Source organism: Cynocephalus volans, chromosome 2, assembly GCF_027409185.1.
Source record: "Cynocephalus volans isolate mCynVol1 chromosome 2, mCynVol1.pri, whole genome shotgun sequence".
Lineage (NCBI taxonomy): Eukaryota > Metazoa > Chordata > Mammalia > Dermoptera > Cynocephalidae > Cynocephalus > Cynocephalus volans.
In genome coordinates this window covers 35,967,140-35,994,992 of record NC_084461.1, presented here as the reverse complement: position 1 = coordinate 35,994,992, position 27,853 = coordinate 35,967,140, and the positions used below count along the sequence as shown (strand labels likewise).

At 35.6% G+C, this 27,853-nt stretch overlaps 1 pseudogene; it reads left to right on the top strand.

Moving 5' to 3' along the window:
* Positions 1 to 293: 293 nt before the first annotated feature.
* The window catches only part of LOC134370438 (cilia- and flagella-associated protein 53-like), a 162,505-nt pseudogene continuing 134,945 nt past the window's right edge, over positions 294 to 27,853 (top strand).

Sequence of the window (27,853 nt, the reverse complement as noted above, 5' to 3'; positions counted from 1 at the left end):
TAGTAGAACTGGTTCCAAGAATGTAAAACTCTACTGGGAAGCAGTATATTTTCTGGAATCAAAATCGAAGGTAGACGCGGAGAAGGAAAAGGCAAGTGAAGACAGCCATGAGGAACTTAAAACTTTCATTATCTTGATTCCAGTATTTTCAAGAATTAACTGCGCCTGGCAAGCAAAAAACAGATAAATGTCTAACAACCAAGTGTGAACTTCACACACCTAAATCTCCTGCAGTAGTTCTAGACAGTACTTGGCAATCTGCTCTGTGAATGGGTTTTAAACAAGTACTCATAATGACGAAACAATATAGAGGAACAAATTGCGGTAAGAAAAGCACGTTGTTGATGTCAAAAACTCAGCCTGTTACCGTAATGCTAGCAACACATTTTTGTCAACACTCACTGTGGTCCTGGCCGCAGGCTAATTTTTGTTGCCTGCTTTTCACATTATCACCCAGTGTGCCTTGGAGAAATGTGAGGAAACTTATGCATACTTAAAAACTGATAAATTAATTCAGTTAGAAGAACAGAAATTCAGAAATGTAGAATATAACCCTGATGTATTGGCATATATTGACAAGGAACAAAAGAAGATAATTGTCATTTTAGTCATTTTACTAAATGACTAAATGAGCCTGAACATCACTGTTTTACCCGACTCCCTTCAGTGGTCTTGACCTCCCTTTATTTTTAGCTAATTGTTACATACATGCATTTCATTTCAAAATAAGTACTATGTCATTCTGACTGACAGGTTTGTTTAGGAAAAAACTGTGTTGCTTTTAAGACTTGAGAAATAATTGGATTTTTTCATTATTTAAGTAGTATTTATTGAATACAATTTTTCCATAGCACTATATTAGACACTACTGTGGACAAATGACATGGTATATGTTTCAGAAACTAATACCATATTTGAGAAGAGAAAGTTATGTGTATATTAAAATTAAAATTACTAACTTATTATTGGTCAAGTGAATAGTATAGGTAATAAAGTTCAGAGGCTTCCATAAAGAACACTCATGAGACCAGCCAGGCTAAGGACATAGAGAGGTCATATGTTGGTGATACTTACAAGAGGTGACTCTGGAGCCAGACACACCTGGGCTGAGTCCAATTCTGTCCCTTGCTTAGCACCTCTCAGCCTCTTTATTTCATGTGTAAAACAGGGAGAGTAACAACTTTAGGATATTACTAAGATGCGGGGGAGGGACTTAATATAGAATGCTAGCTCATCATAAAAAAATTTAAATGTTTCATTAAAAGAAATAGTGAAGACTAAGACTAAATAGGAAATATGACATATTGCAGGTAAAATAAGGAAAGAGGTCCTCTGACTATGATACAATTAGATACTGTGTAAACTACAAAAGATGTCTCTCTGTAACAAGTTGCTGAGCTTTCATGAAGACAAAAATATCTAAGTGCAAAAAAGAAAACAATGAAGGAAGAGAATGAAGAGGAGGAAGGAACAGGAGGAGAGACAGAAATAGAAAAACTAGCAGGAGGAGAAGGATAGGCTTTAAGGAATAATTTTAGACTGAAAAAAAATTTATTCAATGATTTTAAGGAAGCCAAAATGTAATCTAATAAAAAATAAAAAGTTCCGATAGAAAGTACATGTCAATCTAGAATTGTAGCCCATGAAATTATCATTCTACAAGTAGAATATAATTAAGATAAACAAATAAATGAGAAAATTGGCTACTACTACAAAAGGATATACCTTAAGAAGAAGAAAAATTGTCTCTTCATTAAGGAATAATAAAGGTCTGAGATGCAAGAATGAATGGCAAGCAAAGAACTTGTTGGTATGTATGTAAATCCAATGTGACAGTGCCTTTGGAATTAACAGTATTAGTTCTGCTATTATTTATTATTATTGTCATTATTACTATTAATTTGTAGGTTTTAGAAATGAGAGTTAAGACTTCTAGCGTCAATGCTGACATGTAAAGAGCTTAGACATTGTTACTCCTGCTCTTACTACAAGAAAGAGATGAACAAACTGAAAATTGGTGACTTTTCTTCTCACCTAGAGCAGAAGTTACTGGAGGCATGAACTGGTAGGAACACTTCAAACGTAATTCTGATGACTTGCTAAAGGCTATGGACTTATTTGGGGGTAAAAACGCCCTAAGAGCTGTAGTCTTAGCAGATCCCCTATACTTTCATTGGTTCACCTTCAGGTAGCTCTACAGGTTCTCCTAGTGAAGATCCTGGAAAGATCCCCTCCAAGCTCTAGCAGCAAAAAGATAAGAAAAATCTTTGTGAAGTATATCCAGAGCATTCTTCATAAAAGAGGCCTACTGTCTTTTAATCTAGGGGGAAAGATTTGCAGTGATTTATTCTAGCTTAAGGAAGGGTGTTTCACCTATTCCAGCCTTCTCTAGAATTACTTTCTCACCTAAGGTGAGCGAAAACCTACATTACGGGAGAAACACCTATGAAAGTCACAGCCCAGGAATGCAGATTCCTGAAAGATTGAGATTTAATCATAAGATTAGAGAATACTCACACATACTATACCAACAGGGCTCGAGTATAATAATAGTGGATGACAGCTGAAAGAACTGCAAGCCCCACATGCTCTCTGAGGAAAAGTATTTTGGGAAAGCCAAAGTCTAGAAAAGAGACAACAGCAAAGACAACAGAGGAATTTGAAGCCTCTGGCACTAACAGCTATGCCAAGCATTAATACAAGTACGTCCCAACTCTTAGCCACGTTAACATAAATTCTCACATTAAAGTCCTATTTATTGTAGTCCTGATTATTGATACATGTTCAGCTTTCAACAAAATTACAAGGCATGCTGAAAGGCAAAAGAAAAAAATTGTTAGTCTGAACAGACAAAATAAGCACCAAAACCATACTTAGATATGACAGATATTGGAATTATCAGACATAATATTTAAAATAAATATAATTAATATGTTAAGGGTTCCAAATGAAAAAAGTAGACAGTATGTAAAAACAGATGGCTAATGCAAGCAGAAATATATAACTCTATGAAAAACCATAACCCCAGTCTAATCATGACAAAAATAGCAGACAAATCCCAATTATGCCATTGAGCACAGACTTTACTTAATAATAATGTATCCATATTGGTAACAAATGTACTACATTAATGTAAGATGTTAATTATAGGGGAAATTGGGTGTGGGATATATGGAAACATTCTATATCATCTTCAAATTTTCCTGTAAATCCACGTTGGTAATTTTGTTAAAAATCATTTGATCATAGAAATGTCAGATTACATAAACTCCCTGTTCTATTGATCTTTATGTCTATACTGATGTTCTAAAATAAAATTTAATTCTTAAAAATTTTACGACAAGTATTGATAAATCAAACTAAGCTGCAAAAAACTTATCCTAGGAATAAAAAGTTTAATATGAAACAGGAAAGAAAAAATTTTGACCATATTAAATTAAAAAATTAAAGGAAAATACAATGTGATCATCTGAATAGATGTAGCAAAAAGTATTTCTAAACTTTGACACATATTCCTAAAATAATAATAATAATAATGATGATGATGATGATGATAATAATAATAACAATAATAATATAAACCCCAGAAAAGAAAATGGAAAACAAGTCATTCAGCCTAATAAACTATATCTATCAAATGTTCACAACAAAAATCATAGTTAATCATGTGACCATGGCATATTTGATTGCTTTACTGTTACACAAAATGCAATCTTTAAAGAGTTACAGAAATGCTTCTTCCCCGTGGATTTACAATGAGGATACTGAGGATACTACGAATTTACTAAAGTGTGACACATTTTGTTATTAAGATACTGATTTTGCCAACATGCCCACAAAGTTAAAATTGTTCTCAAGCTTTGCTTTAATATTTTTTACTTTATTAAGTAAGAATCTGTATACATTAACATTCATTCACTTTAACTGTACATTTGAATGAATTTTAATAATTGCATACAGTTGTGTAACCTCTGCTACAATCAAGATACAGAACAGTTCCATTATCTTAAAACATATTTCTTGATGACTCTTTGCAGTTGATCTCCTTTCCCTGACATCTGGCCCCAAGTCAACCACAGATCTTTCTTTTATTGTAGTTTTACCTTTTCAAACTTTTTCTTTTTAATAAAATTAATTATAGGTAGGTTTCTGTGTGTGTTTGACTTCTTTTACTTAGCGTAATGTTTCTGCGATTCATCTATATTGCTACTATTTCATTCCATTTTTTGCTGAATAATATTATATCATAATAGCACATTTTATTTATCTATTTGCTGACTCATGTACTTCTGGTTGTTTCCAGATTTGGCTGTTATTAATAATGCTGCTATGGATATTTTGTGTACAGTTCTTTATTTAATCACATGTTTAGTATTGGGTGACTATACATGGAGTGGAATTGCTGAGTCATAAGGAAGCATAAGTTTAACTTACAAGGGGGGCTGCCATACTCTTTTCTGAAGTAGCTTTGTTTGTATTGTTTGTATTGCTACCAACAATATCAGAGTTTTTTTTTTCCTATATAAAGATGACCGGGAAGAGGATCGCAACCCTTAACTTGGTATGGTCTGCACCACGCTCAGCCAGTAAGCAAACCGGCCCTCCCTGTAGAGGATCCGAACCCGTGGCCTTGGTGTTATCAGCACCGCACTTTCCCGAGTGAGCCACGGGCTGGCCTAACAATATCAGAGTTTTAATTGCTTCATATCCTTGCTAATTCTTCTTATTGTCAGTCTTCTTAAATTTAGCTGTCCTAGTGTACTGGGTATGTAAAGTTATTTCATTATAGTTTGAATTTTTCATCTGCATGATGATTAGTGATTTTGAACATCTATTCACAGGTTTATGAGCCGTGGATATGTGTGTGTGTGTGTCTGTGTGTGTGTGTGTGTGTGTGTGTGTGTGTGTGTGCATGTGAAATGTCCTTTGGCCCATTTTTTTAACTGGGTTAGTTTTCCTTCTATTATTGTCATAAGTCTTCTTTATGTATTTTGGATACAAGACCGTGATCAGATATGTTTTCCCAGTCTGTGGTTTGCCTTTTTGTTTTCTTAACTGAATCTTTTGAAAAGCAAAAATTTTTAACTTTTATGATGTCAGCTTTAACAATTTTGTTTAGTTTGAGCTTTTTTTTAGTATTGTATTTAAGAAAGCTAATGTTAAAAATATTTTCTATTTTTTTCTAGAAGTTTAATATTTTCAGCTCTTGTATTTATGCCTATGATTCATTCATGCTTAATGTTTGTGAATGATATCAGATAAAGGTGAGAGGGTTTTTTGAAATAAATTTAATTTTTTTTATGAATGGTGACTCTCTTAACCATTGAATAATTTTAGTGACTTTGTTAAAAGCCAATTGATCAGAGAAATGTGGGATTATACAAACTGTGTTTTCTTTAACTGATCTTTATGTCCATAGTGATGCCAATAAAACAATGTATTGATTATCATAGATATCAGAGTTCTGAAATAAGGTGGTGTGAGTCCTCTAACACTGTTCTTTTTTTTTCAAGATTGTTTTAAATATTTTAGGTCCTTCATTTTTGCATATACATTTTAAAAACTTATCAATTTCTTCAATAAAAACTTCGAGGCTTTGATCCTCTGCTCTGGGAGGCCCAGGTGGCTCCACCATGAACTCAGTCACCCTGTGACCTTCACATAGTAACTTCTTCTCATCCATCTAAGGGTCCTTTGTCACATATGAATAAGAAATGATTTGGTTTTTAAATTCTGTGTAGTATTGGTTTCCGGTCAACTTGGCAGAGTAGACAGTTTCTAGCGTTGCTCTCTCCCACAAAGCAACCAATTTGCAACAATTAAAAAGCAACAACAGGAGGCCCAAGAGCTGAACCAGAACAGGAAGGAGCCAAGAACCATGGAGCCCACAGCCCAGACCAAGGGCCACCCAAAGAGGCCTGAGAGATGCTGGGACCACACCCCCTGAGTCAGCCACACCAGAACAGGCAGGCACCGTTGGACCCCAGCCCCAGCCAGTGCCTGCTGCCCAGAGAGGCCTGAGAGCTACAAGGCCCACATGCCCTGATACAGCCATGCTGGAAAAGGCAGGGGCCATGGGATCACCAGCGCAGGTTGGCCCCAATGTCCTAGAATTTGTAGTCCCTTCAGGATCCAGGCCAGACATGAGGGTGGAATGAGTGAACTGTGATACCCCCTGCCACAATGACTAAACATCAAAGAAAAGATTCCAGAAATATGAAAAATCAAGAAAGTACTTCACCACAAAAGGAAAATAATAACTCTCAAACTCTAGATCCTATAGAACAGGAAGACTTTAAAATGACTGACAAGGAATTTAGAGCAGCAATTTTGAGGAAACTAAATGAGATACGAGAAAACTCAGTTAGACAACAAAATGAAATGAGAAAAAATGTACAGCCCCTGAAAGAAGAAATGTACAAAGGTATCAATGCCCTGAAAAAGAATGTAGCAGAGCTTGTGGAGCTGAAAGATTCATTCAACGAAATAAAAAACACAATAAACAGGACTCTAGAACAAGCAGAAGAGAGAATTTATGATCTTGAAGACAGGCTGTTTAAATTAACACAGGTAAATCAGAAAAAAAGAAAAAAGACTTTTAAAAAATGAAGAAAATCTAAGAGAGATAACAGACAACCTTAAGCACTCAAATATCTGAATCATGGGTATTCCAGAAGGGGAGGAAAAAAGGAAATAGTGTTGAAAACATATTCAATGAAATAACATCAGAAAACTTCCCAGGTATAGGGAAAGACACAGATTTTCAGATTCAGGAGGCCTAAAGATCCCCAAACATATTCAAGCCAAAAAGATCCTCTCCAAGACATGTTATAGTCAAACTGGCAAAACTCAAAGACAAAGAGAGAATCTTAAAATCTGCAAGAGAGAAGTAGCAAATCACATGTAAGAGTGCCCCAATCACACTAACATCAGACTTTTCGTCAGAAACTCTAAAAGCCAGAAAAGAGTGGGATGATATATTCAAAACACTAAAGGGCAAAAATTGCCAGCCAAGAATACTTTACCCGGAAAGGCTATCCTTCTGAAATGAAGGACAAATAGTATATTTCTCAGACAAACAAAAACTGTGGGAGTTCACTAACACATGACCAGCCTTACAAGAAATTCTCAAGGAAGTACTGGGTTTGATACCTCATAAACAACCTTCACTGCCATGAATACTCAAGAAAAAACAAAACCTACCAGCAAAACAAAAATGCTAATAATAAACAGAAAAAATAGTTTATCTACCACCCCAAGAAACCAGCAAATACAGAAGACAAACAGAAAATCAGAAAGAAAGGAACAAAAGATACTTAAGACAACTAAACAAAAATCAATAAAATGCTAGGAGTAAATCAACACCTTTTAATAATAACTATAAATGTAAAAGGATTAAATTCCCCATTCAAAAGACGCAGACTGATGGGCTGGATTAAAAAGATGGACCCAACAATATGCTGCCTTCAAGAGACTCACCCAACCTGTAAAGACACACATTGACTAAGAATGAAAGGATGGAAAAAGATATACCATGCAAATAGAAATGAAAAACGAGCTGAAGTAGCTATTCTCATGTCAGATAAAATAGACATTAAACCAAAAGACATAAAAAGAGATAAAGAAGGCCACTATATAATGATAAAAGGATCTATCCATCAAGAAGACATACCAATCATAAATATACAAGCACCCAATGTTGGAGCAGCCAGATTTATAAAGCAAACACTATTAGATCTAAAGAATGAGATAGACACTAACACCATAATAAGATCTAAAGAATGAGATAGATACTAACACCATAATAGTGGAGGACCTGAAGACCCCATTCTCAACATTGAACAGATTGTCCAGGCAAAAAATCAATAGAAAAACATAAGATCTAAAACAACACTTTATACCAATTGGACTTGGCATATATCTATCGAATATTCCATCTAACAACCTCACAATATTCATTCTTCTCATCAGCACATGGAAATTTTCCAGGATAGACCACATGTTAGGTCACAAAGCAAGTCTCAACAAATTCAAAAAAATTGAAATTACTCCATCTATTTTTTCAGACCACAATGGATTAAAATTAAAAATCAATAACAGATGAAACTCTGGAAACTATACAAACACATGGGAATTAAACAAGATTCAACTTAATGACATATGGGTTCAAGAAGAAATTAAATAGGAAATCAAAAAATGTCTTGAAATGAAAGAAAATAATGACACATCATACCAAAACCTGTGAGATACTGAAGCAGTACTAAGGGGGAAATTTATCACATTAAGTGCTTACTTCAGAAGAATGGAAAGATGGCAAATAAAACCTAACATTTCACCTTAAAGAACCTGGAAAAACAAGAACACCCAGACCCAAAGTTAGTAGGTGGAAAGAAATAAATAAGATCAGAGCAGAACTTAATGAAATTGAAACCTGAAAAATGATACAAAAGATCAATGAAACAAAAAGTTGGTTTTTTGTAAAGATAAATAAAATTGGCAAACCATTAGCAAGGCGAACTAAGAAGAGAGAAGACCCGAATAACAAAATTAGAAAGGAAAAAGGTGATATTACAACTCATACCTCTGAAATACAGGGAATCATTAGAGACTACTATAAACAACTATATGCCAACAAATTTGAAAATCTGGAGGAAAGGGATAAATTTCTGGACACATACAAACTACCAAAACTGAGGCAAGAAGATATAGAAAATCTGAACAGACCAATAACAATAAAAGAGATTGAAGCTGTTATCAGAAGGCTGCCAAAAAGGAAAATCCCAAGAACAGACAGGTTCACTGCAGAGTTCTACCAAATCTTCAAAGAAGAATTCATTCCAATTCTCTACAAACTATTCCAAAAGATTGAAACAGAGGCCATCCTCCCAAACTCATTCTATGTGGCAAATATCACCCTAATACCAAAACCAGACAAAGATACATCAAGAATACAAAACTGCAGGCCAATATCCTTGAAGAATATAGGTGTAAAAATCCTCAATAAAATGCTAGCTAACAGAATACAGCAACACATTCACAAAATTATCCACCATGATCAAGTGGGATTCATCCCAGAGATGCAAGGTTGGTTCAACATATGCAAATCAATAAATATGATACAACACATCAATAAAAGCAAAGACAAAAACCATATGATCATCTCCCTAGATCCTGAAAAAGCATTTGACAAAATTCAACATTCATTTGTGATAAAGATTCTCTACAAGTTAGGTACAGATGGAAAGTATCTCAACACAATTAAAGCTGTATATGATAAGCCCACTGCTGATATCATTCTGAATGAGGAAAAGCTGAAAGCTTTTCCCTTAAGACCAGGAACTAGACAAGGATGCCCACTCTCATCACTCCTATCCAGCATAGCGATGGAAGTACTAGCCAGAGCAATCAGAGAAGAGAAGTAAGTAAAAGGTATCCAGATTGGAAAACATGAAATCAAACTGTCCCTATTTGCAGATGATATGATCCTATATATTGGACAGCCTAAAGACTCTACAAAAAACTCTTACAGTTGATATATGATTTCAGCAAAGTTTCAGGATACAAAATCAACATACAAAAATCAGTAGCATTTCTATACTCCAACAGTGAACATGCAGAAAAAGAAATCGAGGACTGATGGGTCCAAGATGGCGGCGGCTGCGGTGGCTGGCGCAGAGTAGCTGAGGTGGAAAAGGTGTCCACTGGGCCTCAGGCAGCTGGGAAACTTGTGGACATTCCTCTCGCCATCTCTTAAGGGAGGACTGCCCCTGCTGGCCGGTCGTGGGGGGTGACCGCCACTTTGCCCCCGGCAGGAGAGGCTGCCTCACTTACAGGCAAGAGCTTTGAAGTGTGGAGCAGGAAAAGAACTGTTTCTTAGCTGCAAAAGCGAGTCTCGAAACAGGGAACACGGCGCCAGGGCTGCTGTGGATACAGCCAGGATCCCGGAGGCTGGGGCCGCGCTGAAAGTGGCCAGCGGCCCTATTCAGGATTCGAGGTTTCAGGCCGGCATAAAGAAGATTCCTGGGAGCGCCTGAGCCGTGCCGTGACTGAACAGCCCGAGGCGGCAGCAGCCGAGAACGGGGAAGGCGGCAAACCAGAGACAGAGTGAGCGCCCGACCTGGCACAGCACTGTGAGTGACCCCTGGCACAGCTCTGTTCGGGGGGCGGATGCCCACCCGGCTCCCACCTGCACCACCAGGCCACTCACCGCCCCGGTGCTGCCTCCATTTTCCCCAGGTGCGGGCCGCCCCGCCCGGCCATCACTGAGCCCTCCCACTTGCTTGGCCTGGCGCGGGGCTTTCTGGAGCCTGCAGACCGGCCACCCCACCCACTCCCTCCACGGTTCTCTGCTGGGGCTGGTGGCGGGGGGCATCCCCGGCCAGTGTCAGGAGGGCAAGGAAGTACGGGCGGGCCGACTGTCACTCCACCACACCCTGGACTCCGGCCCCAGGTAAACTCCCTGTTACTGGGAGGCAGATACCATCTCTGCGGCCACCAGTTTGGAAAAAAGCCTAACAAATTTCTGGTTGGGAATACTGTGGTAGGAGAGTTCCCAGGTCCGCTTGAACCTGCTGGAGAGCAGGCTGCAGGTGGGCGCTAGACTCGGTTTATACCGGGGGTGATACAAAGGTGTACAAGACCCGAGAAAGATCTACACAGTGCTACAAAGGCACCCAGAGTGACCGGTCATCTGTGCCTAGAAGAAACCTGGTAGACTTCCTGGGCGAGGTGGTGCCAAGCAGGGTCTTGAAGGCCCAGCTGATAGACGAGGGGTGCAGAAGACACACCCCAGCCCAGCACAGTGCGCACAGAGTGGGGAGACATGCGGCCAGGGAGGCGGAGACTCGACAGAAACCACACACCCGGTGGGGTCGCCACTGCACGATCTAACAGCCTGGGCAGAGCACACGGAACAGGGAGAAGTCCTGCACAGGAAGTGAAAGCTCAACAGAGATCACACACCCTTTGGTACGTGATCCACCAGCCCAGCAGAGTCCAAGCTGACCAGAAAGGTGGCTCCCCGGAGAAGCCCAAGACCCGAGGCAACCACACACACAAGGCACTAGAGGCCAACTGAGCAGTCACGGAGGCAGCCATACGAAATTGGCAACCACAGCAACATCCTAGTTAGTCATTAGTCTCAAACCGGTGGACTATGAAACCCCCTGCCATAATGAATAAACACCAAAAAAAAAGATACCAGAAATACAAAAAATCAAAAAAGTACACCACCAAAAGTTAATAAATCTCAAACTCTAGATCCTATAGAACAAGAAGCCCTTGAAATGACTGACAAGGAATTTCGAGTGATAATTCTAAGGAAACTGAATGAGATACAAGAAAACTCAGCTAGACATCATGATGAAATGAGGAAAAGTATACAGGATCTGAAAGAGGAAATGTACAAGGAAATCAATGTCCTGAAAAAAATGTAGCAGAACTTGCTGAACTGAAGAAGTTATTCAACGAAATAAAAAACACAACAGAGAGTTTAACCAGTAGGCATGTTGAAGTTGAAGAGAGAACCTCTGAACTTGAAGATGGGCTGTTCAAAATAACACAAGCAGACAAAAAGAAAGAAAAAAGAATCAAGGACATGGAAGAAAATCTGAGAGAGATATCAGACAACCATAAGCAATCAAATATCCGAGTCATGGGTATTCCAGAAGGGGAGGAAAATGGAGATTCCATTGAAAACATATTCAACAAAATAGTGGCAGAAAACTTCCGAGGTATAGGAAAAATCACAGATCTTCAGATTCAGGAAGCTCAACGATCTCCAAATGTATTCAACCCAAAAAGACCTTCTCCAAGACATGTCATAGTCAAATTGGCAAAACTCAGAGACAAAGAGAGAATCTTAAAAGCTGCAAGAGAGAAGCGTCAAATCACCTATAAGGGAGCCCCAATCAGGTTAACATCAGACTTTTCATCACTAACCCTAAAAGCTAGAAAGGAACGCGATGATATTTTCAAAATACTAAAAGACAAAGATTGCCAGCCAAGAATACTCTACCCTGCAAGGCTATCCTTCCGAAATGAGGGGCAAATAGTCTATTTCTCAGACAAACAAAAACTGCGGGAGTTCACTACCACACGACCACCCTTACAAGAAATCCTCAAGGGAGTACTGGCTTTGGTTCCGGAAAAATAACTACCACTGCCATAAAAACCCAAGAAAAATCTAAACCCGCTAGTATAATAAAAATGGCATTCATGAAGAGAAAACAAGCTAACAAAAACACTATCTACAACCTAAGGAACCAACAAACACAGAAACCAAACAGTAAATCAGAAAGCAAGGAACAAAAGACACCTAAGACAACCAAACAACCAATAAAATGCTAGGAATAAATCAACACCTTTCAATAACAACTCTTAATGTAAAAGGCTTAAATTCCCCAATTAAAAGACACAGACTGGCTGACTGGATCAAAAAGCAGGACCCAACTATTTGCTGCCTACAAGAGACCCACCTCACCCATAAAGATTCACACAGACTAAGAGTGAAAGGATGGAAAAAGATTTACCATGCAAACAGAAAAGAAAAACGAGCTGGAGTAGCTATTCTTATATCTGACAAAATGGACTTTAAACTAAAAACCATAAAAAGAGACAATGAGGGACACTACTTAATGATAAAAGGACTGATCCATCAAGAAGACATAACAATCATAAATATACAAGCACCCAATGTTGGAGCAGCCAGATTTATAAAACAAACTCTATTAGACCTAAAGAAGGAAATAGACACTGATACCATAATAGCAGGGGACCTGAACACTCCACTGTCAATATTAGACAGATCATCTAGGCAAAGAATCAGTCGAGAAACACAAGATCTAAACAAGACTCTAGACCATTTGGAATTGGCAGATATCTACAGAACATTCCACCCAACAACCTCAGAATATTCATTCTTCTCATCAGCACATGGATCATTCTCCAGGATAGATCACATATTAGGTCACAAGGCAAGTCTCAATAAATTCAAAAAAAATGGAATTATCCCATGTATCTTCTCAGACCACAATGGATTAAAACTAGAAATTAATAACAAGCGAAACTCTGGAAACTATACAAACACATGGAAATTAAACAGCATTCTACTTCATGACATAAGGGTCCAAGAAGAAATCAAGCAGGAAATCAAAAAATTTCTTGAAACTAATGAAAACAATGATACATCATACCAAAACCTGTGGGATACTGCAAAAGCAGTATTGAGGGGGAAATTTATTGCATTAAACGCTCACTTCAGAAGAATGGAAAGATGGCAAGTGAACAACCTAACACTTCACCTTAAAGAACTAGAAAAACGAGAACAATCCAAACCTAAAGTTAGCAGACGGAAATTAATCATTAAGATCAGAGCAGAACTGAATGAAATTGAAAACCAAAAAACAATTCAAAAGATCAACGAATCAAAAAGTTGGTTTTTTGAAAAGATAAATAAAATTGACAAACCATTAGCATGGCTAACAAAAAAAAGAAGAGAGAAGACTCAAATAACCAAAATTAGAAATGAAAAAGGCGATGATACAACTGATTCATCTGAAATACAAGGAATCATTCGAGACTACTATAAACAACTATACGCCAACAAATTTGAAAATCTGGAGGAAATGGATAAATTTCTGGACACACACAAGCTCCCAAAACTGAACCATGAAGACATAGAAAATTTGAACAGACCAATAACAATAAAGGAGATTGAAGCTGTTATCAGAAGGCTCCCAACAAAGAAAAGCCCAGGACCAGATGGATTCACAGCAGAATTTTACCAAACATTCAAAGAGGAATTGACACTGATTCTTTACAAACTATTCCAAAAGATTGAATCAGACGCAAATCTCTCAAACTCATTCTATGAAGCAAACATCATCCTGATACCAAAACCAGGTAAAGACATAACCAAAAAAGAAAATTACAGGCCTATATCCTTGATGAGTATAGATGCAAAAATCCTCACTAAAATACTAGCAAACAGAATACAGCAACACATACAAAAAATTATTCATCACGATCAAGTGGGATTCATCCCAGGGATGCAAGGTTGGTTCAACATATGCAAATCAATAAATGTGATACACCATATTAATAAACTCAAACACAAGGACCATATGATCATCTCTATAGATGCTGAAAAAGCATTTGATAAAGTTCAGCACTCATTCATGACAAAGACCCTCTATAAGTTAGGTTTGGAGGGAAAGTATCTCAACATAATTAAAGCCATATATGCCAAACCCACTGCCAATATCATCCTGAACGGGGAAAAGCTGAAAGCTTTTCCCTTAAGAACAGGAATTAGACAAGGATGCCCACTCTCACCACTCCTGTTCAACATAGTGTTGGAAGTACTAGCCAGAGCAATCAGAGAAGAGAAGGAAATAAAGGGCATCCAGATTGGAAAAGATGAAGTCAAACTGTCCCTGTTTGCAGATGACATGATCCTATATATCGAACAGCCTAAAACCTCTACAAAAAAACTCTTGGAATTGATAAATGATTTCAGCACAGTAGCAGGATACAAAATCAACACACAAAAATCAGTAGCATTTCTTTTCTCCAATAGTGAACATGCAGAAAGGGAAATCAAGAAAGCCTTCCCATTTACAATAGCCACCAAAAAATTAAAATACTTAGGAATTGAGTTAACCAAGGAGGTGAAAAATCTCTATAACGAGAACTACAAACCACTGCTGAGAGAAATTAGAGAGGATACAAGAAGATGTAAAAATATCCTGTGCTCTTGGATTGGAAGAATCAACATAGTGAAAATGTCCATACTACCCAAAGTGATATACAAATTCAATGCAATCCCCATCAAAATTCCAAAGACATTTTTCTCAGAAATGGAAAAAGCTATTCAGACATTTATATGGAACAATAAAAGACCACACATAGCCAAAGCAATGCTGAGCAAAAAAAATAAAGCTGGAGGCATAACACTACCTGACTTTAAGCTATACTACAAAGCTATAATAACCAAAACAGTATGGTACTGGCATAAAAACAGACACACTTGACAAATGGAATAGAATAGAGAATCCAGAAATCAACCCACACACTTACTGCCAGCTGATCTTTGACAAAGGCACCAAGCCTATTCACTGGCGAAGGGACTGCCTCTTCAGCAAATGGTGCTGGGATAACTGGATATCCATATGCAGGAGAATGAAACTAGATCCATACCTCTCACCGTATACTAAAATCAACTCCAAATGGATTATGGATTTAAATATACACCCTGAAACAATAAAACTTCTTAAAGAAAACATAGGAGAAACACTTCAGGAAATAGGACTGGGCACAGACTTCATGAATACGACCCCAAAAGCATGGGCAACCAAAGGAAAAATAAACAAATGGGATTATATCAAACTAAAAAGCTTCTGCACAGCAAAAGAAACAATGAACAGAGTTAAAAGAGACAACCAAGAGAGTGGGAGAAAATATTTGCAAAATATACATCTGACAAAGGATTAATATCCAGAATATATAAGGAACTCAAACAACTTTACAAGAAGAAAACAAGCAACCCAATTAAAAAATGGGCAAAAGAGCTAAGTAGGCATTTCTCTAAGGAAGATATACAAATGGCCAACAGACATATGAAAAAATGCTCAACATCACTCAGCATCCAGGAAATGCAAATCAAAACCACATTGAGATACCATCTAACCCCAGTTAGGATGGCTAAAATCCAAAAGACTATGAACGATAAATGCTGGCGAGGCTGCGCAGAAAAGGGAACTCTCATACATTGTTGGTGGGACTGCAAAATGGTGCAGCCTCTATGGAAAATGGTATGGAGGTTCCTCAAACAACTGCAGATAGATCTACCATACGACCCAGTGATCCCACTGTTGGGAATATACCCAAAGGAATGGAAATCATCAAGTCGAAGGTACACCTGTTCCCCAATGTTCATCGCAGCACTCTTTACAATAGCCAAGAGTTGGAACCAGCCCAAATATCCATCATCAGATGAGTGGATACGGAAAATGTGGTACATCTACACAATGGAATACTACTCAGCTATAAAAACGAATGAAATACTGCCATTTGCAACAACATGGATGGACCTTGAGAGAATTATATTAAGTGAAACAAGTCAGGCACAGAAAGAGAAATACCACATGTTCTCACTGATTGGTGGGAGCTAAAAATTAATATATAAATTCACACACACACACACACACACACACACACACACACACACACACAAAACCGGGGGGGGGGGGAAGAAGATATAACAACCACAATTATTTGAAGTTGATATGACAAGCAAACAGAAAGGACATTGTTGGGGGGGGGAGGGAGAAGGGAGGGAGGTTTTGGTGACGGGGAGCAATAATCAGCCACAATGTATATTGACAAAATAAAAATTTAAAAGAAAAAGAAAAAGAAATCGAGAAAGCTAGCCCATTTACAATAGCCACCAAAAATATAAAATACTTAGGAACAACGTTAACCAAGGATGTGAAAAATCTCTATGAAGAGAACTGCAAACCACTGTTGAGAGAAATTAAAGAGGACACAAGAAGATGGAAAGATATCCCATGCTCTTGGATCAGAAAAATTTACATTGTGAAAATATCCATATTACCCAAAGTGTTCTACAGATTCAATGCCATCCACCTCAAAATTCCCATGACATTTTTCTCAGAAATGGAAAAAACTGTCCAGATATTTATATGGAATAAGAAAAGACCATGCATAGCCAAAGCAAACCTAAGTAAAAAATAAATAAATAAATAAATAAATAAATAAATAAAGCTGGAGGCATAACACTACCTGACCTTAAACTATATTACAAAGTTATAATAACCCAAACATCATGATACTGGCATATAAATAGACACAAGGATCAATGGAATAGAATAGAGAACCCAGAAATCAATCCATACACCTACAGCCATCTGATCTTTGACAAAGGCACCAAGTCTACACACTGGGGAAGTGCCTCTTCACCAAATGGTTCTGGGAAAACTGGGTATTCATATGTAGGAGAATGAAACTAGACCTGGACCTCTCACCATATAACAAAATCAACTTAAAATGGATTAAAGAATTAAATATACACCCTGAAACAATCAAACTCCTTAAAGAAAACATTGGAGAAACCTTCCAGGAAGTAGGATTGGGTACAGACTTCATGAAATTGACCCCCAAAGCACAGGCAACTAAAGGAAAAATAAACAAATGGGATTGTATCAAACTAAAAAGCTTCTGTACAGCAAAAGAAAAAATCAACAGAGTGAAAAGACAACCAACAGAGTGGGAGAAAACATTTCCAAAATATACATCTGAGAAAGGATTAATATCCAGAATATACAAGGAGCTCAAACATCTTTATAGGAATAAAACAAGTAACCCAATTAAAAAATGGGCAAAGAAGCTGAACAGGCATTTCTCAAAGGAAGATATACAAATGGCCAACAGACACATGAGAAAATGCTCAACATCACTCAGCATTAGGGAAATGCAAATTAAAACCACTATGAGATGCCATCTCACTCCAGTTAGGGAGACTAATATCCAAAAGACTGAGAATGATAAATGATGGTGAGGTTGCAGAGAAAAAGGAACTCTCATACACTGTTGGTGGGACTGCAAAATGGTGCAGCCTCTATGGAAAATGGTATGGAGGTTCCTCAAACAATTGCAGATAGATCTACCATACGACCCAGCTATCCCACTGCTGGGAATATACCCAGAGGAATGGAAATCATCAAGTCGAAGGTATAACTGTTCTCCAATGTTCATTGCAGCACTCTTTACAATAGCTACGAGTTGGAACCAGCCCAAATGTCCATCATCAGATGAGTGGATACAGAAAATGTAGTATATCCACACAATGGAACACTACTTTGCTATTAAAAAAAATGAAATACTGCCATTTGCAGCAACATGGATGGACCTAGAGAGAATTATATTAAGTGAAATGAGTCAGGCACAGAAAGAGAAATATCACATGTTCTCACTTATTGGTGGGAGCTAAAAATAAATAAATAAATACACAAATAAATGGGGGGGGAGGGAAGAAGACATAACAATTACAATTCCTTGAAATTGATACAAGAAAACAGAAAGGACATTGTTGGCGGGGGAGGAGGGAGGGTGGTGTCGGTGATGGGCCACAATAATCAACCACATTGGATATTGACAAAATAAAGTAAAATTTTTTTAAAAAGAGAGAGATAATGTAATGTTCTCCTGCAGAGGTGATCCCACCCCCAGAACACAAATGTGGCTCCATCTTTCATGAAGGTATCAGGTTTGCTTTCCGAGCTCACTATGTCCATTTTAACAATTTCAAAATGAAGGCAAGAGTGGCATTGAATAAATTACTAAAAAACCCTTGATTTTTAACTTTCTATTGATACTTGATTTAAAAAAAGACTCCATATCACACTTTATGACAGAGTTTGAATTTGCTTTGACTATCTGATTTACTTAAAGGATACTCTGGAAAACTATTTGCAATTACATCTGTCCTTCCTGGGCTTATTCCACAGTATTTTCATAGACTTGTATACATTAGATATCACATTGTTCAGTGGGATTTAGTTTAAAACAATATTTGTTATTGCATATTGTGCAGTAAGTCCTGCTTTCTATCTTCCTTACTCTTTTGCTGTCATTCTTTCAATACCTTTCCTCCACTTTGGAGAAACCATTAAATCATCCGGACCCATTTTAACACTGTCTCTTGGCCCTCTCTCCATCTCCTCAATGGCAAACGTTTCCCAATCAACTAACTATGCACAATATGATACAGACACAAACTCAAGATCCTTTTTAAAAAATTTTTAACTTGTCAATATACATTGTAGTTGATTTTCGCGTCCCTTTACCCGTTATTCTTTCCCCCCTTTCTCTCCTCCCTCCACCCTCTACATCATATCTGTTAATTTGTCTTAACAAGTTCAAGGAATTGTTGTGATTGTTGCGTCTTCTTCCCCCCGACCCCCTGACACCGTTTATTTGTTTGTATATTTATTTATTTTTAACTCCCACAAATGAGTGAGAACACGTGGTACTTCTCTTTCTGTGCCTGGCTTATTTGACTCAATGTAATTTTCTCTAAGTCCATCCATGTTGCTGAGAATGGTGGTACACAGTGGAATACTACTCTGCTACAAGCTCAAGATTCTAAACCTCAAATTCAGGTTCATCTTGGCTTGCTGAGATGTTGAGTAAGATACTTGTTTATGTATCAACAGCCTGGTTTACTTATTGAGGCACTTAGAAAACAACACCAAACCCTTTTTTATTAGAAAAATGCTGCCTGCCCATCATGCCAGTAACTGACTATGAAGGGGATGACTGCAATCCAGCCCTTGTTCCTGTGAGAACTGAAAGGTCCTACTGCTGTGGAATGTTCTGATCCTGGGAATAGAATAAGCATGGTTGAGGGGAGCCACCAATTTACAGATTACAGTGCTGTTGAGCTCCAGGTTGGAGGGTACAGAAGAAATCTCCTTCTCCACCAGAAGGAAACTGCGGTCCCAGCTTTTCCTTCAGTCATCACTACCCAGTGACACTAGCAGATTTACTGTCACAGATTTCCAGCTTACTCAAGCCCCACGGGTTGGAGCCAAGAGCATGTTAGCCCAATTTGAGGGAAAAAGACCTACTTCTTGAAAGCCTGTGGAAATTAATTGATTATGTACAACAAAGAGTCAAGTACATGCCATATTTTCATACCTGTCTTTTCCCCCTAAGCAAGAACTAATTTGTTTTAAAGTATTAGCTGTGGCATGTTTGCACTGTCTTTCATAGATCACCTTTTACACAGCTTTGTATCAAAAATATTTATATGAATTAAATATTAATTTTTATTTCCTGTGACAAGACACTTGTGTCTAAAATGTAATCATATTATCATTGTATGTATTATTAGCTGATCAAAACAATATAAAATACAAATTTTGATAACGTTGTTAAATATTACGTATATACAATACGCCTCTTAATGAGATGAATAGTAGTTTTTCTCAACACTCCAAATAGTTTACATGTCATGAATAAATAAGATATATTACTAGAAAGTCAGTCAATGTTGGTGTTATTTTTCACTTTAATAACTATTAGCTTCAAAAACTCATGCTAATTAACATAAATAATTAAATGGCAATTAAAGGAGTTGTATTATAGCATTTCTGCTTATTTCTTTGAACATCTTTGAATTGTATGTCAAAAATGACATTGAAGAAAGGTTTAATTGAATTCTCAGAAGATATATTTATATACATATAAGATATAAGATATATATTTATATATATATATATAAACATTTGTAAATGATAGACCACCATAGCATTTTTCAGTTTGTGGGATGGACACCCAAATGACTTTTCCAAGAAATATCAAATGAATATTAATTACACTGATTACTCATTTTCATATTTAACACAGTAAGCTAAGAACACTTTAGAAATCAAAATGTTTTTATGTATTATATCTTTCCCAATACAATATTTCTCATAAAAGGTTTTATCTTACTATGTATAAAATATGTTTTAATTAAAATGTTGGAGCTGCAGCATTAGCATGTTCCATTTATGTAAAATATTTTCTTTATTGTTTAACTTCGTAAGTCAAATCCTCACTGTCATTCCAAATGTAAAATTAGTCTTACTTTATTTTTTGAAAATGACTTAATTTTCCTATTTCAGACAGCTGTTGATAAGGTATTTCAAGAGGTACCATAAAACCCACTAAGATATGAATTGCAGTATATACCATGAAAGATAGATTACTAAAATGAGCCGAGGTTAAAATGATGTGAAAATAATTTTATTAATTTATTCATTTTTATAAATTATAAATGATAATTATAAAATATAATATATCATTATGCTATTTATCCTTAATTTATAATGCAATATTTGTAACTAAAATTACTATTTATGGAATAAGTTTTTCAATGATGAATATGCTAATTACCCTGAGTAGATCATCGTACATTTTATAAATGTATTGCAAGATAACTCTGGACCCCATAAATATGTACAATCAACATGTTTCAATAAAAAATTAAAACAAAATAAAATTATTTATGATCAAGTATGGTAAAAGATGTTATAGGCCTTTAATAAACGTGTGTGAATACAGTGTCAAATTCTAATTTGGCTTTTGGGCATAAACAGCTAAAAATTGATTATAAAAATCAGTGAGCACTCCAATAATGGTATGAAACATCATGATAAAACTTTTCCTATGAACTAATAGATAATATTAGAAGTATATAATATGCTAGTATACAATAACAGAACATAATAGAAATTACAGTATGTCTCATGTAAATTCTTTTTTTTTAGAAAGAGGTAGAAAATATTAAATATTTTTGAGATAAATGAGCATTTATTATAATTAAAATAATATGCAAAGATATAATTTGATAAAATAAGTTTTATTCACTTTATTGGTTAATGTGCACTAAAGTTAAAAGAAATTGTATTTAAATTTTACCTCTGGATTTTATCCAATATATATTGAAAATTTTGATAGTCTTAAAGATATATCTAGTTAGGGATTAACTATAAGGATTAACATTATAACTGATGATGCTTTGATACTTTAAAGGTGATTGTTTTTTGGAGAAAATAAAGCATTTTAGAGGTGAGTATTAAGAATTTTTGAAAATAATTACTTGGGTTTAAATATGTTTTAAAAACCTTTTGTGTGTGCTTTGTATCCTCTTTTAAGAGTGGTCCAGTCTTTGATTTGTTAATTTGAATTTATTAAATAAATTGCTCCCACCTGTCTACTTCACCATAAGGTCATGTTCAGAACATCCTAACAGAGCCAAAATACCCTTCTGCCGATGCTATATTTCACCATGAAGAGAAATGTTTATAAGACAGGGAAAGAGAAAAGGCCTTAAAGGTTTACCTGTTTTCATTAAACATTACAAGGAACTTTCCTTTGTCCCTTTGCTTGGCAACTGAAAGATTTTCATACACCCTGACACAATAAAATATCTGGAAGTTAATTGAATTGATAGATTCCCTTAAATCTATCATTGCTGGAATATCCCTGGGAATGTCTTCTACAGTTGAATACCACTGTGGCAGAGTAACTGGCTTGAGGTAGAAAGTGATCTATTTAGATAGATTTGGAGAAAGCCTCAAGGGCCAAGGCATATGTGAAATGAAGCGTGACATGTGAAAAGGAGCTGAGATGCTAAAAGCTGGGGCGAAGAACATTTCAAGCACAGGAAAAGCATATACAAAAGTCCTAAAGTAGGAATGAACTTGACTGGTTTAAAGACGGGCCAGAGTGGATGGACAGGACAAACTGAGAGAGAGAATTGTTAAGAAGTTGGAGAGGGATACAGAAGGGAAACAACATAGAGCCTGCGTGAAAAAAAATAAGAATTTTGCATTTGAGTTAAAATGTACTGAGAATCCATAGAGAGGTTTTAAGCACAACAATTTCATAACCTGATTTACATTTTTAAGGTATAACTCAGGTTTCTATTTGGAGAATCCATTAGAAGAAGCAATGGAGGAAGCAGTGTGAGAGTCTAAGTGATAAATGATGACGGATTAGACAAAAGAGATGGGCAGAGGCAGAATGGAAATTCACTTTGGCGGTGCAACCAGCAAGATTTGCAAATGGATTGAATTTTGAATGTATACAAGAGAAAGAAATTGTGATTGGCACCCTGGAATTTGGATTAATGTCAGTGCCATTTATTGAAATGGAAACTACTGGAGAATGACAATTCTTATGGGGAAATTTTATTTTGATCATCCTAATTTATATAAAATTAATGTAAATAAGTTAAATCCCCCTGTTTAAAATAAATCTTATATTGAATTAATAATAAAACTCAAAATAATTTGGCTTATAAGAAATACACCTAAAACAAAATAGCAATAAAAGGTTAAAGTAGAGATAGTCTAAGATACATTTGAGAAACTCGAATGGAAACAGTGCAGAACTATTAATATCAACATAGAATCCAAGGTAAAAGACATTAAATTAATGGCCATTTTGTATTGATATGTTCCACCATTAACTTTTTTTCACCTGAAACTATACTACACCTTTATCAATATGCTACCATTATCAATCAAGATCAAGTAGACAAAAAGCAAATATAAAATAATTTAAAATATTAAATTAATACTTGTAAATTTAACTTTATAATCCACATTTTCAAGTATACATTGGAAATTAAGGCAGAAATATACACTCTCAGATCATAAAGAATACCTCAATAAATCCTAAAATGCAAAAATTACCAACATCAGTTTTCCTACAAATACATGCAAAATGCAATTCAGTTAAAAATAAATAACAAAAGTACAGCCACTAAATCTCATTCTTCACTGTATATACCCATACAAATACAATTTAGGAATTCAAAACTAATTCATAAAATAACTTTTGGATTAAAAAGAGAATCATAAATCAAGTTATATATTATAATGGAATATTTAAGCATTGCATAGTAACAAATGAATTTCTATTAAGATCAAGAAGAAATTGGATTCTATTAAAATCGAAAAGTATGTTAACAGAACTGTTGATATATTAGAGGTTCTAGTGACTGCTGTAAAGCATGAGACAAAAATCAAAAGTATAGCTTCTGTAAAGAATAAAACAACCCAGTAGGGAAAGTATGGACTATCTTTAAACTCTGTTGGAAAGATTTTTTTATTTTGGGAAAGAAAGTACATATACATGCATACACACACATATATAATAAAATTAGATCTCCCCATTATAACTACATTAAAATAAACTATAAATGTATTAAATATTAGAAGTTAAAACAAAACAAAACCTCCAAATACTAAAGATAACATAAGCAATAATACACTTGACTACATAAAAAGTCAAAATTGTCTAAGTGTTAACAAATTATAAACTACCTTAAAAGATAAATATTTGAAACTTATATAGGAATATTTGGCATCTTTATTTTTTGTTAAAAAAATAGTTTTTAAAAATATTCATTAGCCAAAAGGATAGAGATGTAGATTCAATTAAATTGATTACAGTGAAAGTCAGAACAAAGAAAATGGTCAATAAACAATAAAACATATTTAATATCCCAATTAATAAAATAAATTCATATTAAAATAATGGCATACCAGTTTTTTACGAGTAAGTTGTGATAGAATAAAATGGTGAAGGAACTATGAGGCTGCACTCTTATTAGATGTTGCTAAAAGTGTAAATTGATGAATACTTTCAAGAAAAAAATTTCCTATTACGTATCAAGGTTTTTAGTTTAATTATGTGAATAATGTGAATGTGATAAAGTACTGTTACTTCTAGAAATCCCTCAGTAAGAAATTATTACTGATGCAGACAGCAAAAATCTTTGCAAAATTATTATTGATGCCAACAACAAAAATCTTTCAAATGGGGAAATGTTTGTAATAGGTGAAAATGGAGGATACTGAACTATACATAAAATATAATCATTGCTTTTTAAAAAGAAATCTGTGTTTATAAATATGTTGAAGAAGACTAGTATGAAATATATCAAAAATGTAATGTATTTTTGATGCTTAGGTCATGACAACAAGTATTTTTTTCTGTATATATTCCATTTACTATAATAAACAACATATATTTCATGCCAAAGAAAAAATATGTGCTTATCACAAAAAGCCCTAAATTGCAAAACGTAGTCACTATTTTTACACTCCCTCTGCAGACTCTTCCCTTAAGAAAATAAGATAGCCAAATGATTGCCAGCCATTCAAATGATAAATATTCCCATGAAATTAAGTATTGCTATATTAAATTAATATCTTATAATATTAATCAAATTATTGTAACTATTAGCTGTCATAGCCTATGCTTGTCTCTTTTTCCTCATAAGTTTCAATAATGGAAATTTTAATAAAATATGCTATAAAACCATTTTGCCCTTGAAACATTAAAAAATTACTGTTGCAGCTCATATTACTTCCTCTTCCCGCCTCCAAAATTTAATCATATTGTACTGAGAGCAAGAAGCCCTGAAGTTTCTTTCAGTAAGCTCAGCAGAGGCCTGACATATAAGCACAAATATTAGGTTTGTTATTCAGGAACTTTTGGGCCATTTGATTTCATTTTACACATGAAGCAACTCCCCCAACCAAAAACAAATAAACAAAAACAGCTAAGGTAAAAATAGATAGATTAGCTAACTAGGTAGGTAAGCAACAGGCAAATAAACAAATGATTACGCAAAGTGTGCTGGATTTTTTTTTGCCCCGCCAGATCTGATGCCCACATCCCTCCACTCTGTTCAGTGCTACGGGACTCAATTTCATGGATTGCATCAATTGCATCCAGCACCCTCTGGCTTCCAACTTAGGTTTGCCCGCTGGAGGTACCAGCAGCCTAGCAGGAAAAGTTTCCCTCCCTGCTGGGCCTTATTTGGCTGTTGGTGGGTTTCTCTTCCAATGGACTTCTGCCAGGTGCTGTCTTTCACCTCCCATAGCCTAATGGTGGTGATGACTTCCAGCTCCTACCATTTACAGTTCCCTCAGCTGCTCCATATTCTTGCTGGAATTGACAGTCTTTCTAACTTTAGCCTAAATGATAAATGTGTTTCCCTATCTCATTGTGCTTTAATTTGCAGTTCCCTAGCGAATTATACTTAGCCATTTAGACATCCTCGTTTATGATCCTTATTGATAATTTGGATACATTCTTTTGGGAGTAGTCTACATCTTTGCTTATTGTTTTTAAAAATTACATTGTCACTCTTTTTTTATTGTTTTCTGGAGCTCTTTATGCTGAATATAAGCTCTTTATCAAATATATTTCTGTGGTTTGCCTTTTAACACTTTTAATGTTAAAATGTCTTTCAATAAATATTAATTCTTAACTTTAATGTAGTCCACATAATCTTTTTTATTAGGTTTTGATGTTTTTGCATTCTATTCAAGAAAGCTTTGTCTACCTCAAGGTCTTGAAGGTTTTCTCCTGTTTTCTTCAGGAAGCATTATTGTTTTCCTCTTTATGTTTATGTCTCTGATCCATCTCAAATTAATTTTTGCTTATGGCATATGTAAAGAGTCAACATACATTTTTCCCATATAGATATTCAATTAACCCAGCACTATATGCACTATTGAATAGCAATGGTATTTTTGTCATATATCATGTGTGGAACTGTTCTCGGGCTCTATATTCTAGTCCTTTGGTCTGCTTGTGCTTGTGCTAGTACAATATTATCTTAATTACTGTAGCTTTATAGCAAGACTTTATATCTGGTACTGTACGTCCTTCAGTAGTTCTCTTTTGAGATTACTTTAGCTCTACTAGGCCTTCTGCATTTCCATAGATCAGCAAATTTTTAAAAATTGAATTGTGATTAAAAAGAACATACATTGGGGAAGAGACTAGCTTTTCAATAAATGGTGCTGAAAAAAACGGACATCCATATGTAGAAGAATGAAACTAGATCCATACCTCTCACCATATACCAGAATCAACTCAAAATGGATTAAAAACTTAAATATATAACCTGAAACTATAAAACTCCTAAAAAAAGACATAGGGAAACACTTCAGAATGTAGGACTGGGCAAAAACTTTATGAATAAGATCCCCAAAGCACAAGCAACAAAAGAAAAAAATAAACAGATGGGATTATATCAAACTAAAAAGCTTCTTCACAGCAAAGTAAACAATCAACAGAGTAAAAAGACAACCTATAGAATAGGAAAAAAAAAATTTGTAAACTGCATCTGACAAGAGATTAATATCCAGAATATACAGAGAACTCAAACAACTTAACAGTAAAAAAACAAGTAACTCAATTAAAAAAATAGGCAAAGGAAGTGAATAGGCATTTCTCAAAGGGAGATATACAAATGGCGAACAGACACAGGAAAAAATCCTCAACAGCACTAAACAGCAGGGAAATGCAAATCAAAACCACAATGAGATATCATCTCATGCCAGTTAGACTGGCTGTTATCCAAAAAAGACAGAATAACAAATGCTGGTGAGGATGTGGAGAAAGGGGAATCCTCCTACACTGTTGGTGGGACTGCAAAATGGTGCAGCCATTATGGAAAATGGCACAGAGGTTCCTCAAACAATTACAGATAGATCTACCATACGATCCAGCAATCCCACTGCTGGGTATATACCCAAAGGAATGGAAACCATCACGTGGAAGGGATCTCTGCACTCCCATGTTTATTGAAGCTCTATTTACAATAGCCAAGATATGCAAGCAAACAAAATGTCCATCAATAAGGAATTGTGACTGGATAAGGAAAATGTGGTATATACACTCAATGGAAGACTACTCAGCCATAAAAAAGAATGAAATTCTGCCATTCACAGCAACATGGATGAACTTAGAGAAAATTATGTTAAATAAAATAACCAGGCACAAAAAGAGAAATATTACCTGTCCTCACTCATAAGTGGGAGCTAAAATACAAATAAATAAATAAAATTAAAGAAAAGAAAGAAAGAAACAACCATCACAATAGTACGTTAAACTTTTTTAAAAAGAGAAGAGAACTTACTGTTTATTAAAGGTGGGAAGGGGGAGAATAGGAAAGTTAGTGAGATATTGGTTAAGGGTCATAAAGATTGATTACATTTGATAAGCATGAGTATACTAATTTTCCTGATTTGGTTACTACATATGGTACACAGGTATTAACATTCAGATCTGTATCTCACAAATATGTATAATTGGTTAGGTCCCAATAAAAAACTGTCAAAAAAAATTGTATTGCAGCTATAGATCAATTTTGGAAAAATTGACATTAAAAAAAGTTCATTTTTAATTTTCCTTTAAATACAGCTTTACCTGCATTCCATAGGTTTTGATACACAGATGAGTAATCTTTCCTTCA